Source organism: Papaver somniferum, unplaced genomic scaffold (genome assembly GCF_003573695.1).
Source record: "Papaver somniferum cultivar HN1 unplaced genomic scaffold, ASM357369v1 unplaced-scaffold_81, whole genome shotgun sequence".
NCBI classification, from domain to species: domain Eukaryota; kingdom Viridiplantae; phylum Streptophyta; class Magnoliopsida; order Ranunculales; family Papaveraceae; genus Papaver; species Papaver somniferum.
The window spans coordinates 3523164-3537366 of NW_020651082.1; the positions used below are offsets into that span (position 1 = coordinate 3523164).

Consider the following 14203-nt stretch of genomic DNA (forward strand, 5'->3'; position numbering starts at 1 on the left):
CGAGAGAAATTAAGACTGAAGATCAGAGGAGCAAGGGGTTAGATCAGAGGACTTACCTGGGGGGATTTGTTAGATCAGAGGAGCAAGGGGTTGGATTGAAGGTAACATTTCTTCAAAATAGGCACACATGTTAAGGGAAAAGAGGTACAGTTGCCAGAAAAAATACTCACAGGCTAGAAGGGACTATGGAGCAGCAATAAACAAAATAGAAATCAACTTAGAAACAAGCTTAACAACAGGGAAGAAACGATAAAAGGAAGATAAGAAGAATAGAAGATATCAAACTACATTTTCAAAGATATACAGGTCATGGCTCCAGAAAACTGGATAACTACCATCTTTAGAGATCCCACAGGGGTGAGCAGACCAAGATAGAGAGCATAAAGAAACACCAGCAGAGAAACCATATAGAAAGAAAACCGGATGTTGCTTACCTGTTGTTTTGTTTGCAAATCTACATGCTATTCCCATTGCATGGGCAATATACAATCTGGCGCACGTATCATACATTAAAGGAAAAAATATCGTTTGGTCCTTTTTTAGGTGGTCCTAAGTCAGTTTGGTCCTTTCAGAAATCATCTTTTCTATTTGGTCCACAATTATTTAAAAATATTAAATTGACCAAAGTACCCTTCCGTTTTATTTCCTACTTATTTTTTTGTAGCAGTTCATTTTTTCCGATGAACTCTGGAGTTCATTCCTTCAAATGAACACCTAATATACCCAAGCTAAATCACATATGAAAAACAGAGTTCATTTTGTAAAATGAACACAACACAAAAAAATTATTTTTATGAACTTCATTACACTTCATTAAATTCTACAAAATTTCGTTATTAAGAACAAAAAGTCAGAGTTCATTCGTCAAAATGAACTCCTGATAAAAATCTATATTAAACCAGTGTTCATTCGTCAAAATGAACTCCTGATAAAAACCTATATAAACCAGAGTTCATTCGTCGAAATGAACTCCTGATAAAAACCTATATAAACCACAGTTCATTCATCAAAATGAACTCCTGATAAAAACCTATATAAACCAGAGTTCATTCGTCAAAATGAACTCCTGATAAAAACCTATGAATCTTCATCTTCTTCATCATCTTCATCGACTTCAATAGCAACAACAACATCAAATCTTCATTAACAACGACAACATCAAATCGTCTTCCTCATCTTCGTTTCAATCTTCATCTTCTTTAACAACAACAACAGCAAAACAGAGTTCATCTTCATCATAAAACAGCAGAAAAACAGAGTTCATCATCTTCATTTTCAACACGAGCAGCAGCCGCAACAACATGAGTTTCTTGTAGAGACGCCATTGTTACAACAATAGGAAGAAATCAAAACAAATTAAAACATCCAGAAAAGAAAAAGAAAAAGAAAAAAAAAGGATTCAGATCTACTTTTTTTGTTACAGCAGAAGGAAGAAATCACAACATGAGTTTCATGGATTTTTTTATTGTCTTCAACAACATCATAAACACTTCTTCAACTTCAACACCATCATCTTCATCAAATAGATAAAGAAAAATAAGAAGAGAAAGTAGATCTGAATCTAGAGAGGAGAGAGAAAAGAAATCTAAAAATGATTTCTTTTTTGCCAATAAATCCTATATATACTATTCTGAAAGGATATTCCTGTCACTCCTAAATGAAAATTGCATCACCCATGACGTCATTCTGTGTGGGTATTGTACACCCTAGGACCAAACTATTATTTTTAGGACCAAGCAGAAAAATATATTTAAAAAAAAAAACATACAGTTCACTTGGTCAACTGGACCAAACTCTCTCTAATATATTATTCCTATGACCATATGGTATTTCCTACTGCATTAAACCCCCAATGGCGGAAGAGTACAGTACATTAGCAGTTTACTCCTTTTCTTCATCTATTTTTGCACATTGCAATCTTGAAAGCCTAATTTTCCTTCTAAGTGGAGAACACGTCGGTTTTTAGTTTAAGCCGAAAACTATAAAAGTCTGTCTAACTGACACAGCATCAGAATTAGTTTACCTTGACATGTCCAAGTTCTGCAAGGAATTTAAAGAATATGTCAAAATCTGATAAGTGCCTATGCCTCTCTTCATATTGTATTCAAACTCAAGATCCTAAAGGAATTGTTCACTAGTATAGAGCCTAACAAGTATTTAAGCTCCTACCTACATTATTCACTAATGTCGAAGCATGTCGAGTATCTATTACATGTTGTTTTCTTAGCTGAACTATCAATTTTGACTTGATACGACAATTAATGTTCACTCTCAGCTGGGTAGCATGAATTTCCCGAAGTATCGGGATTAAGATGTGCATGAAGGTACTCAACCAGAGGCGCACGAGCAGCGCTGCTCTCCAAGATAAAATTAGTGATTTTGTACTAACGTAAAAAATTCACCAATATTGATTTATTTTGTGCCAAATCACAAAATTCTAAATTTTGACCTAATTTGGTTGATTTACAAAAATTAAATTTTTTACCCCAAAACGGAGCATGCACGATATCTCGATTCCTATTGGTCGATATCAAGCCTAGGCAAGCTAGGAAACTAGGCTATCATATATCTAGTAGGAGAAAAATCCTACCAAAAGTTAGAAAATAAGGATGAAACGAAAACCGCGACGACTTTGAAAATAGCAAAGGAGGCGTGACCGTGAAACTTGACCGGTCGGTTTGCCCTAGCTGGCGTCTTCCACTGCCGACCGGCCCTGTCTCATGTTGTTGCCCGTCAACCCCTCTTTCCAATCGACCAATCATATCGCATCTAGCCTACCTGCAGCTACTCCAAATTACTAGCCAAAGTAGGCTAGTCGTGTTGCTTCTTATTGAAGAAAATAATTTAGGTCGTCCAAGTCATTCCCGGAATGATCACGACCACACGACTTGGCCACCTCCTGGCGCGACCGAACAAATTCCATGGGGCTTACCGACGGGCTTTTTTTTTATTTAAGCCAATCAGAACTCTCCTAGCCCGCACCTAGCGTTCACAATCGCTAGCCAAAGTAGGCTAGTCGAGCGGCTTCAAAAAGGGTTTTAATTATGTTAACTTCCCATGGTAGTTTTAAATTGTTCACAGCCTCCCAACTTAGTTGGTCGAAATGGCTGGCTAAGATTTAATTTTGGGCGATCAATAAGGTGTCATTATGCTCACCGGTGACCCATCTTTGGCCTTGACCAATCACGTTGCTCGTATCCACAGGTTCTGTTCTGCATCATAGGCCAAAGTAGGCCGGTCACGCTATTTATAAAATCTTAAATAAATTCAACGGCAACCAACTGCGCAAATCATCTCAACCGCTCAAATTGACCGGATGATTTGACCGACCTAGTTTTAGTTTGAGATAACCAATGAGGTGACATGATTATTACCGGTCATCCATCTCCTGTGAGGGACGATCACCTTGTCCCAACCTATACAAACAAGATCTTGGCAGCTGCCCAAATATGGTCGGTCGCATCCCTTTTAAGACCGCGAAATACATGACTCACTCAAACATGCTCTATATATACAATGACGCTTCATATTTATCGATTATTTTGAGATGCTTTCTTAAAAGAAATGCTTTGCATGCATCACAAATGATGTTTTATAAATATCGATTTTACAAATAATTTAATTATTTAACCTAAAAATACTATATGCTATTTACTGAGCGTCGTCTTACAACAACTCTTATTCATACGACTTGACTTGCCACTTAAGACCACCTGCCGCTTAGCTTGCACGTGATTGGTCGCAATTATTAGCTCTTGCCAATAATACCCACTCGACAATTAACATACCATACTTGTTACATTATTTGTGTAACTTACTTCATATTTTCTACAAAAATACTCGAGACATCAAACATGTCACAAACTGGGGGATGTTCATCAGGGTATTGGTCTGGCAGTTTACAGCGTGCGCTGTGCAACACGCCTATTAAGAGAAAATGCCTGGAATAGTGGATAGGAGACAAGTAGAGGAGTAGTGGGAGTACAAACCGTCCAGTCTTCCCATAACCATAATACAAGACTTTCACCATTTACCAATGATCTCCACTACTTCACAACTCCCACTTCCAATGAGCTCAGTGTGTTCGACCATGACTTGTATAAATAGATTTTTCAATCTACTTCAATCGACGGCATTGGTTATCAACAAAAGTATTACACTTTGCAAGCAGATTTTGCATTCTAATACAAGTCATAAAAATTACACTTTACAGAATTCATCATTCTGATCTCAACCACTTCTCTCCTTTCCTCCCTAAGATCAACCCTTATCCTTCATTTTATGACCGAAGAAAGACTGGAACGACCATTTCTTGGTTTAGTCCAGGATTATATAGATTGATCTCTCAAATCGAAAAGTACTCATGTGAAGTACATCTGTTTTGGGTTTAGATTCGTTTCTCATCAACACACACAATTTACCATTTTCGGCAGAATCAGTTTTTACCCTACTACAAATGGGAAACCATAGTGAGATATTAATCTCTCGGTTGCAAAAAATCATTTTCCCAATTTCATTTCGATTTCCTCAATTTCTCAAGATGGTTGATCTTAGGAATGGTTCAGAAACTCTCAATCCCAATTTTACTTCTCCCAACACCGACAATACCTCGCATAGTATTCCAGAATCCGTTCTTTCATTCAAAACCTTTGTTGAGGCTACGGATTCTCAATATTTAATAACTATTCACGATTTGATGAAAATCCTGAATGATATAGTTAGGAATCAAGCTATTATTGTCAAGACGCAGGACGAAGTATCCACGCTTTTGAAAGTCCTCATGGATCAACTATCAAAGGAACCAACACGTATTCATTCTGAGGGAAACGCTATCAACAATTCATTTTGGATCAATACTGATGGTAGTAGACCTTCTTCCAATCATAATCCTGGCAAGAAAGATGAAGTTTATGCTCACGTTGAACGGAGAGCTCGTAAAGATGTTCAGGAAAGCGGGCGTCCTTCCAATAAAAGATCCAACATCCAGTCAATCACTAGTGAGGCTGGAAAAAGAAGGCATCTGGGGAGCAATTATCAACAATCTAAGCGTCCGACTCCCATTTCACACAGGTCAAACGAGACCCCATCATTCCCGGATTTTCCCTTTTCGGTGGAAGAGGTGATTGAACTCTTGGAGGTCTGGATACAAGATGGCTTCATCAAGCTACCTCGTATCATATGTTCTCCAACCAAACAAGAAATTGAAGATCCCAAGTAATGCCGCCTCCATAGGTTCGTCAAACATCCTACAAGTGACTGCAACAGATTGAAATGCATCTTACAAGAGAAGATTGACTCAAGGGAACTTCAACTGGGTACCGAAGGAGTATACAAAGACCATCTTCCTATTAGAAGTTGTTGCATGCTTTCTGCGGACTCCGTTTACAAAACCGTAAAATCAACCACAAAGAATTATGTGAAATTCTCTATTTCTCCAAGGCACAACGTCAATATATCTTTGCCGCTCTAAATCGTGTTGTATCGGACCAACGATTACCTTCGGTCGATGAAGCTGCTCCCAAGCCTAAATCTCTTCTGGAGACATGATTAACAAATATTACAAGGGACTCTTAACCACTGCTTATCTTGGGGATGTCGAGTTTGGAAGGCGCTAATTGATGCAGTCAGGGATTATGAAGGGAAGTCCAGAAGCACTTATGGCTGCATTACTCTTGAAAATACAAGATCATACATCCAGAGGCTCCGCGCACAAGTAACTCTTATTGAACAACCTCTTTTACAGCTGGCTAATGATAGACACATTTATGTGCCTATCTTGTTCTCAATTATGTATATTATTAGTGCTCGATTTTATATGTATTTCGGATTTTTATGTCTTTGTAGACGTTTTTTGGAAAAATAAGATTTTGCGGCGAAATTGGCTCGAAAAGTGTTTTTTGCGTTCATGGGAGGACATTTTCTATTCGGACCCTCACTTTGGAAAAGGGGTAACCTAATTAATAAGGGGCATCCCATTTCCAGACAGCTGCTAGTCGCACCCCTACTCTGGTTAGGAGGACACTATTTTCATAGTTTGAACACACAGTTTTGGCGGGAAATTTTCTTCCTTTCCTGCGTAATTCTCTGACAGGATTTTCATCGAGTTTTAATTGGAGATTTTCTTGGGATTTACTTGGTATTAGCTGGTGGAGATAAAACAAGAATGATAAGTGTTTTATATTCGAAGAATTAGGAAGTTACGCGGAATTTAAAAGAAACAGGGGAAAATAGTTTTTGTCGGGTTTGTTTGGATTTTTGAGATGTTTCTATGGAGATTCAATCGCTGTTTCGGCTTGGGCTGGACATGTTAGATGATAATAGTAATTTTATGTGTGTTTGGATCAATCAAATTGGGCTGTGTGATCATGTGCAAGGAAAACAGAGGTGATCCTTTCTCGGGTCTTTGTTTAAGCCTATTCTTGGAAGTTACGTAGGGGTTGTGGACAGTATAACTTGGACAATTCCATTCTAACAGGAAGGTTAAGATAAACAAGGTAACATAAGCCGCAAAGAGAGTTTAGAAGGAAAGAAAATATATGTAACTTGGTCGTGAAGAAGAAGAAAATAATCGAAGATTTATTGGGAGATTTATCGACCTGTTGTGTATATATAGGATTTTGTGAGGTCTACGAATGGGTACGAAACCTTAGGAGAAGTTTAGAACACCACAGAGCTCCAGAGATCGAGTTGCAGGAAAAATACAATATTCTGCTGCTGCTGCTGAAGAGGAAGAACACGAAGAACATTGACGCACAAGTATCTGTCGCAGAACACTATCGATATTCAACAGCAGAACCCATCTATCGTATATCAACAGTAATTGCATTAGGTCTTTAGCTACTGTTTCCTCTTTGTAACAGAGATTCTGCAACACCTTCACACTGTTGCGAACCGGTTGTGTTATCAATTTTTCACCTCCTTCTACACTTTTGAGCTATGAAAAGATATTTTGAGAACATGGTTAATATGAGGAGCTAAACCCCATTGCTGAGGCGATAGAGGAAGCTATTTTTCCAACAAAAAGTGGTACATTCTTATTTATTTATTTATCACAATTATTTTTATGATTGTTTTGCCTTGAGTGAAAATTGTTTGAATGATTCTTGTTAAGCAATTGTTATTTCTTTTGATAGAGCATGCTTGGACCTAGGTTTTTGATGTTCTATGCTTCGGATTTACACTTGTTATTTTGAGAATCTACTTGTTGTAATAGTTTAGAATCAAATTGAACGAAAAAATTGCATGAATATAAATATTGGATTAAATCACTTTGAACTTGGAAAATAGTGGAATCTTAGCCTCAGTGTTCTTTTAATATTGATATCAACTTTGATTGAGTTTTCTATAATTTTTAGTGAGTTTTCTTTTTTAATATTAGAATTTAAGTCTAATTAATATCCTTCACAAGTCAGAGAATCGAACCACTTTTACCACTATCTACAAATCACGTCAATTTTTGGCGCCGCCGACGCGGACTTGTTTTTAGGATTTTAGATTTATTTTATTTTTATTTATTTATTTTATTTTTGTTCTTTTTTTATGTTTTTGGGTATTTATCTTGTGTCTACAGGTTCTGGATCATAAAGAAAATTGAGCCAAAGAGTTTGGTGATTTCATAAAGACTTGGAGCTAAAGATTAAAGCAAAAAAAATAGAAAAGAAGACAATTTTATTTTAGACAATTTTAGTTTAGGGTTTATTTATTTTCTTTTAGAAAAAAAAACTGTATTAGGGTTTATTATTTTTGTAATTTTTCTTTACTTTTTGGTCTTTTGGACTTTGGGACATTATTTTTCTTATCACCCTACAGAAGGGTACTTTAAATATAAACTGTTTGCAGAGAATGAGGACAATTACGATATTGTCTCTGCACCTTGGGTTCGTACACTTGACATCAGGGTCAGTGGCCCGAGTCCACTACAACCGATTCATCCCCCGTCTGGAACGGGAGGTAAGATTCTAAACACTCGCGAATCTCCTGTCAGCGAGTTACTGGACTCCTTCGTATGCGTATATGTTGAGGACTGAATACGGACATTTATTTTTCTAGTAAAGGGAAAGGCCTGGCCATACAAGATAAGGGTTCGGATTTCATCACCGTTCTCTTCTTACCCGCTTTAGGAACACGTAACCTACGCGAACCTAAGCCTAAAATTTTGACTAGAACGAGACCGATAGGGTAACGAGCTTAAGAGGAAAGTCATTCGAAAAATATTGGTTACTCTTTTAAGCATACTTCGAAGTTCTTGACGGTTTCTGTAAGTTGAATGCGTGACTGCGCCGCCTTGTAATACCGGTGAGGCCTTGGGTATCAAAGCTCCACCGAGATTCCCTCGCCTCTATTCAACTTACGTTAACTCGGATTGATTCCAGAGGGGTTTGCTTAAATTGTAACAAATTACCGTTCAAAGGATTAGAAGCTGGTCTAGAAACAATCTAAGTGGATCCATCATGCTTTTTGTTTGCTAGAAATCAATAGGTTTGATTTGGTTGAGTCGGCCTTGATCTGTGTTTGCTTACCCTTCCAATTTAGAAAATTCTATTGTATGCCTGAACGTAAAAGAGACGCACTAGGTAGATTTGTTAAAGAGAAACCTAGTAGTTCGAAGCGTCTCGATTACCTTAATCTAGAGAGTCCGACTTTTGAAGAGTCTGTTTTTGAACGTCCTTTGACTGAGGAGAGAATCCATGTTGCTCCGATAGCGCCAGAAATGGCAATTTTGAAATCTTTGTTGAATCCAACTAGGACTACTCGTCCCTCATGTATCAGGTTAGCTGAGACGGAAGCAACTTATGAACTTAAACCTGGGACCTTACAGCTGCTCCCAATCTTTTTAGGAAAAGAAAATGAAAACTTTTATTTCCATGTTAGGGACTTTGAGGAAATTCGTAGTACCCTCAGGATTAGAAACTTAGATGATGATGCTTTGAAACTTAGGTTATTCCCATTTTCCCTGAAAGATAAAGCTAAATCGTGGTTATATAGTTTGGCTTCCGGGTCAATTGAAACGTATGAACAACTTACATCTGCCTTTTTGAACAAGTTTTTCCCTAGGCACAAAACATCGTCTATTAGGACGCAAATCTGCACGTTTTCTCAACATGAGGGAGAAACTTTGTATAGGTATTTGGAAAGGTTCAATGATTTATTAGCCCAATGTCCTCATCATGGTTTAGAGAAGGTTAGGTTAGTTCAGATCCTTTATGAGGGTTTAGATTATCCCACCACAACCACAGTAGAATCTATGTGTACTGGTGGATTTGAGAACCAAACAGTTGATGACGCGATGACATATTTGCATGAAGTCTCCGAAAAGACCCAACAATGGGAAAGTAGTAGGGGACCCCAGAAAACAATTCTTCTCGGCAGAGGAAACGTTAATAGGGTAGAAGGAGGATATGAATCAGATGCCAAAATTTCTGCTATAGCGAAAAGGTTAGAAGCTTTAGAAGTGGGTAACACTAGTGGTAGATTGGAGCCTTTTTGGGAAGGCCAGAATAATGAAGAGCAAGCCAATGCTATATATAATAACACTAGGTATGATAATCGTCAGAAGTTTGACCCATATTCAGAAACCTATAATCCTGGTTGGAGGAACCATCCGAACATTTCATGGTCTAAGGACCAGAGTCAGGGTCAGTCTAATAATTCTAATGCTCCCCCAGGTTTTGGCTACACTAGGAATACATCGAGCCCATAAAATAAAACGACTAGCTTAGAGGAATCTATTAAGATGTTAGCAAAAACTCAGGAAATTTTAGCACAGAGCCATGTTAGTTTTCAACAGGAAACCAAACAGAATTTTCAAACTAATGCTCAGAGCCTTGCTAAGTTAGAACTTCAAGTCGGCCAAATAGCTAAGACCTTAAGTGAGAGAGATAATGGTAGGTTCCCTAGTCAGACTAATCCCAATCCTAGAGGAGTTCATGAAGTAGGTACAAAACCATCGAATCAATTGAATGCTATTAGTACCATTAGGAGTGATAGAATAGTAGACAATCAGGTAACCATGCCCGATAGTGAACATACTGTAGTCTACCCCTCAGGACCACTAGTTAAGGAAACTGATAAAATTTCTGATGATGCCAACTCAGTTCCTGAGAGGTCTGATTTTATGCCTAGATCCCCATTTCCTCAGCTATTAGTATCAACAAAGAAGGAATCGAACTTTAATGACACAGTGGAGGATTTTAAGCAAGTTACCATAAACCTTCCTTTATTAGATGTAATTAGGCAAATTCCTGCTTATGCCAAGTTCCTTAAGGATATGTGTACGCGAAAGAGAAAACTTAGCGTCCATAAGAAGGCCTTTTTAGTTAGTCACGTAAGTTCAATAATTCAGAACACCACAACTCCAAAGTACAAAGACCCAGGTTCTCCTACCATTGCTTGCACCATAGGTAACTTCCAGGTAGAAAAATCTTTACTTGACTTAGGAGCCAGTGTGAACTTACTGCCATTCCATGTACACTTACATCTAGGACTTGGTAAAATGAAACCTACTCAGATGACACTGCAGTTAGCTGATAGGTCCGTTAAAATCCCTCGAGGTGTTATCGAGGATGTTCTTATTGAGGTCGACAAGTTTATTTATCCAGTGGATTTCGTGGTCCTAGATACCTAACATGTCCCTGACCCAGAGAACCAGATACCTGTGATTTTAGGTCGCCTATTTTTATCTACGTCTAATGTGATCATTAACTGTCGAAATGGTGTGATGAGTTTATCTTATGGTAATATGACTATGGAGATGAACATTTTTAATGTCAGTAAGATACCTCATGAGCTAGATGACACATGTGTTGAAGAGGTGAACATGATAGAAGCCTTAGTTCAGGAGTCATTACCAAACATTTTGTCTGAAGACCCATTAGAAAGTTGTCTATCCCATTTTGGTTTAGATTTGACGAAGATAGCACTATTGAACAGGTGAATGCTCTATTAGATTCTACCCCCGTGTTAGACACTGATAGATGGAAAGCTAGGTTCGAACCATTACCAGTTTCTGAGACTACCCTAATTCTTTCTTTAGAAAATCCCCCGAAGTTGGACCTTAAACCACTACCCGGTACTCTAAAGTATGTGTTTTAGGCCCATCTGAGACTTTACCTGTGATTGTAGCTTCCGATTTGGATAGTGATCAGAAAAGTAGGCTAGTAAATGTACTTCAAGACAATAAGGAAATTTTAAGGTGGACTATAGCACACATTAAGGGTATAAGTCCTACTGTGTGTATGCATCAGATTCATTTAGAGGAAGACTCCAAACCTTCTATGGAGATGCAACGTCGACTGAACCCTAACATGAAAGAGGTAGTTCGAAAAGAGGTGCTTAAGTTGTTAGATGCGGGTATTATTTACCCAATTTCAGAGAGTAAGTGGGTCAGCCCTGTTCAGGTTGTCCCCAAGAAATCAGGTATCACTGTAGTCCAGAATGATAATAATGAATTAATCCCAACCCGAGTGACCACGGATGGCGTGTGTGTATTGACTATAGGAAATTGAACAAGGTCACAAGGAAGGATCACTTTCCCCTTCCTTTTATCGACCAAATGCTAGAGCGATTAGCTGGACATAGTCACTATTGCTTATTAGATGGCTACTCGGGTTATAATCAGATCGTTACTGCCTCAGAAAACCAAGATAAAACCACTTTTGCATGTCCCTTTGATACCTTTGCGTATAGACGCATTCCTTTCGGGTTATGTAATGCCCCTGTGACTTTTCAGCGTTGTATGATGAGCATATTTTCTGATATGGTAGAACGGTTTTTAGAGGTCTTTATGGATGATTTTTCAGTGTTTGGTTCATCTTTTGATGAGTGCATGCATCATTTGACATTAGTGTTGACTAGGTGTAAGGAAAAGAATTTAGTGCTTAATTGGGAAAAATGCCATTTCATGGTTGAATCAGGAATTGTCTTAGGGCACGTCGTTTCTTCAAAGGGTATAGAGGTAGACAAAGCCAAAATTGACCTTATTAAGACTCTACAGGTCCCAAAAACCGTAAAAGATATTAGGTCATTCTTAGGGCATGCAGGTTTTTACCGTCGATTCATTAAGGATTTTAGCTTGATTTCTAGACCTCTTTGCAATTTGCTTGCAAAAGATGTTAAGTTTGTCTTTGATGATGCTTGCTTAAAGGCTTTTGATAAGCTTAAAACTTTACTCACTACTGCCCCGATAGTCCAGGCACCCAACTGGAACCTACCCTTTGAGATCATGTGTGATGCTTCAGATTATGCTATAGGCGTTGTGCTAGGTCAGCGAGAAAAAAAATTACTCCATGTGATTTACTATACTAGTAAAACTCTGAATGATGCCCAAATGAACTATACAACTACCGAGAAGGAATTGCTAGCCATCGTGTTTGCCTTGGATAAGTTTAGATCCTATTTATTAGGTTATAAGATCGTAATCTATACTGATCATGCTGCTTTGAAATACCTTTTGTCTAAGAAGGTTAGCAAACCTAGATTGATTAGATGGATCCTTTTGTTACAAGAATTTTTTCCAGACATTAGAGACAAAAAGGGTGCAGAGAATGTGGTAGTAGACCACTTGTCTAGGCTAGTTGTTAGTTCCCCTAATAATTCCCTTCCTATAAGGCATAGTTTTCCTGATGAACAATTGTTCTCTGTTTCCCAATCACCTTGGTATGCAAATATAGTGAATTATCTTGTTACTGGTCGAACCCCTCAACATTGGGGTAAGCAAGATCGTTATAGGTTTTTAGCCGAGGTTAAGCATTTCTTTTGGGACGATCCTTATCTGTTTAAGTATTGTCCGGACCAGATTATTAGAAGATGTGTATCTGAGAGTGACCAGTCTAGTATTATCTCCTTTTGTCATGAACATGCATGTGGGGGTCATTTTAGTGCTAAGAAGACTGCTGCTAAGATTTTGCAGTGTGGATTTTACTGGCCTTCGTTGTTTAAAGATTCCCATAGTCATTGTGTTTCTTGTGAGCGTTGCCAGAAGTTAGGAACCATTTCCCGTAGAAATATGATGCCTTTGAACCCTATTTTAGTGATTGAGGTCTTTGATGTGTGGGGCATTGATTTTATGGGTCCATTTCTTATTTCGTTTGGTTATTTTTACATACTTGTCGCTGTAGACTATGTGTCTAAGTGGGTTGAGGCGGTTCCGTGTAAAACGAATGACCACAGAGTCGTAGTCCAGTTTTTGAAAGAGAATATACTTACACGTTTTGGTACGCCGCGATCTAGAATTAGTGATGGAGGTTCACACTTTTGTAATAGACCGTTTGCTCTTTTAATGAAACAATACGGTATTACCCATAAAGTAGCAACCCCATATCACCCTCAGACTAGTGGTCAAGTAGAGGTTTCCAATAGGTAAATTAAACGTATTCTAGAGAAAACAGTTAATCCAAATAGGAAAGACTGGTCGTCGAGGCTTACTGATGCCTTATGGGCTTACCGTACTGCGTTTAAGACAACCATTGGAATGTCACCTTATCGTTTAGTGTTTGTCAAGGCATGTCACCTACCTGTTGAGTTAGAGCATCAAGCCTATTAGGATATTAAGAAGTTAAAATTTTCACTTGACAAGGAAGGAGCTCAAAGAAAGCTCCAGCTCCATGAGTTGGACGAGATTCGTAGAGATGCATACGATAGTGCTAAGGAGTATAAAAACAAAATGAAACTTGTGCATGATAGGAATATTTTACGAAAGTCATTTTCTCCAAGTGAAAAAGTTCTTCTGTATGGTACTCGTTTGCATCTATTCCCCGGGAAGTTGCGCTCTCGGTGGACCGGTCTTTTTGTGGTCCGTACTGTTTTTCCTCATGGCGTTGTTGAGATTGATACACCAGATGGTAGTAGTTTTTCGAAGGTTAACGGTCAGCGATTGAAGCCCTTTTTAGAGCCTTTTCCTACAGGTGATGTTGAGGAGGTCCCTCTGGAGGACCCTGTTTACCTTGATTAACCATCGAGGAAATTTTGTATGTTGTATATTATTTTTATAGGTTTTTGGTTACACTTCACCCAGGTACTATCTTTCTGACTTCTCTCTTTACTGTTTCCTCGTGTTACTTATATTTTTGGTACTGTTCTTTAATTAGAAACATTGAGGACAATGTTAGATTTAAGTTTGGGGGTGGGGTAGAACTTTTTGTTACTTTTTAGTTGCATAATTAAACTCCAGAGCCTAGAAATTTATGCCTATTAAGGATGGCACTAA

At 38.2% G+C, this 14203-nt stretch overlaps 1 pseudogene; it reads right to left on the reverse strand.

Moving 5' to 3' along the window:
* Nucleotides 1-9074: 9074 nt before the first annotated feature.
* LOC113345626 lies at nt 9075-9174 on the reverse strand (annotated as a pseudogene).
* Nucleotides 9175-14203: the final 5029 nt, after the last annotated feature.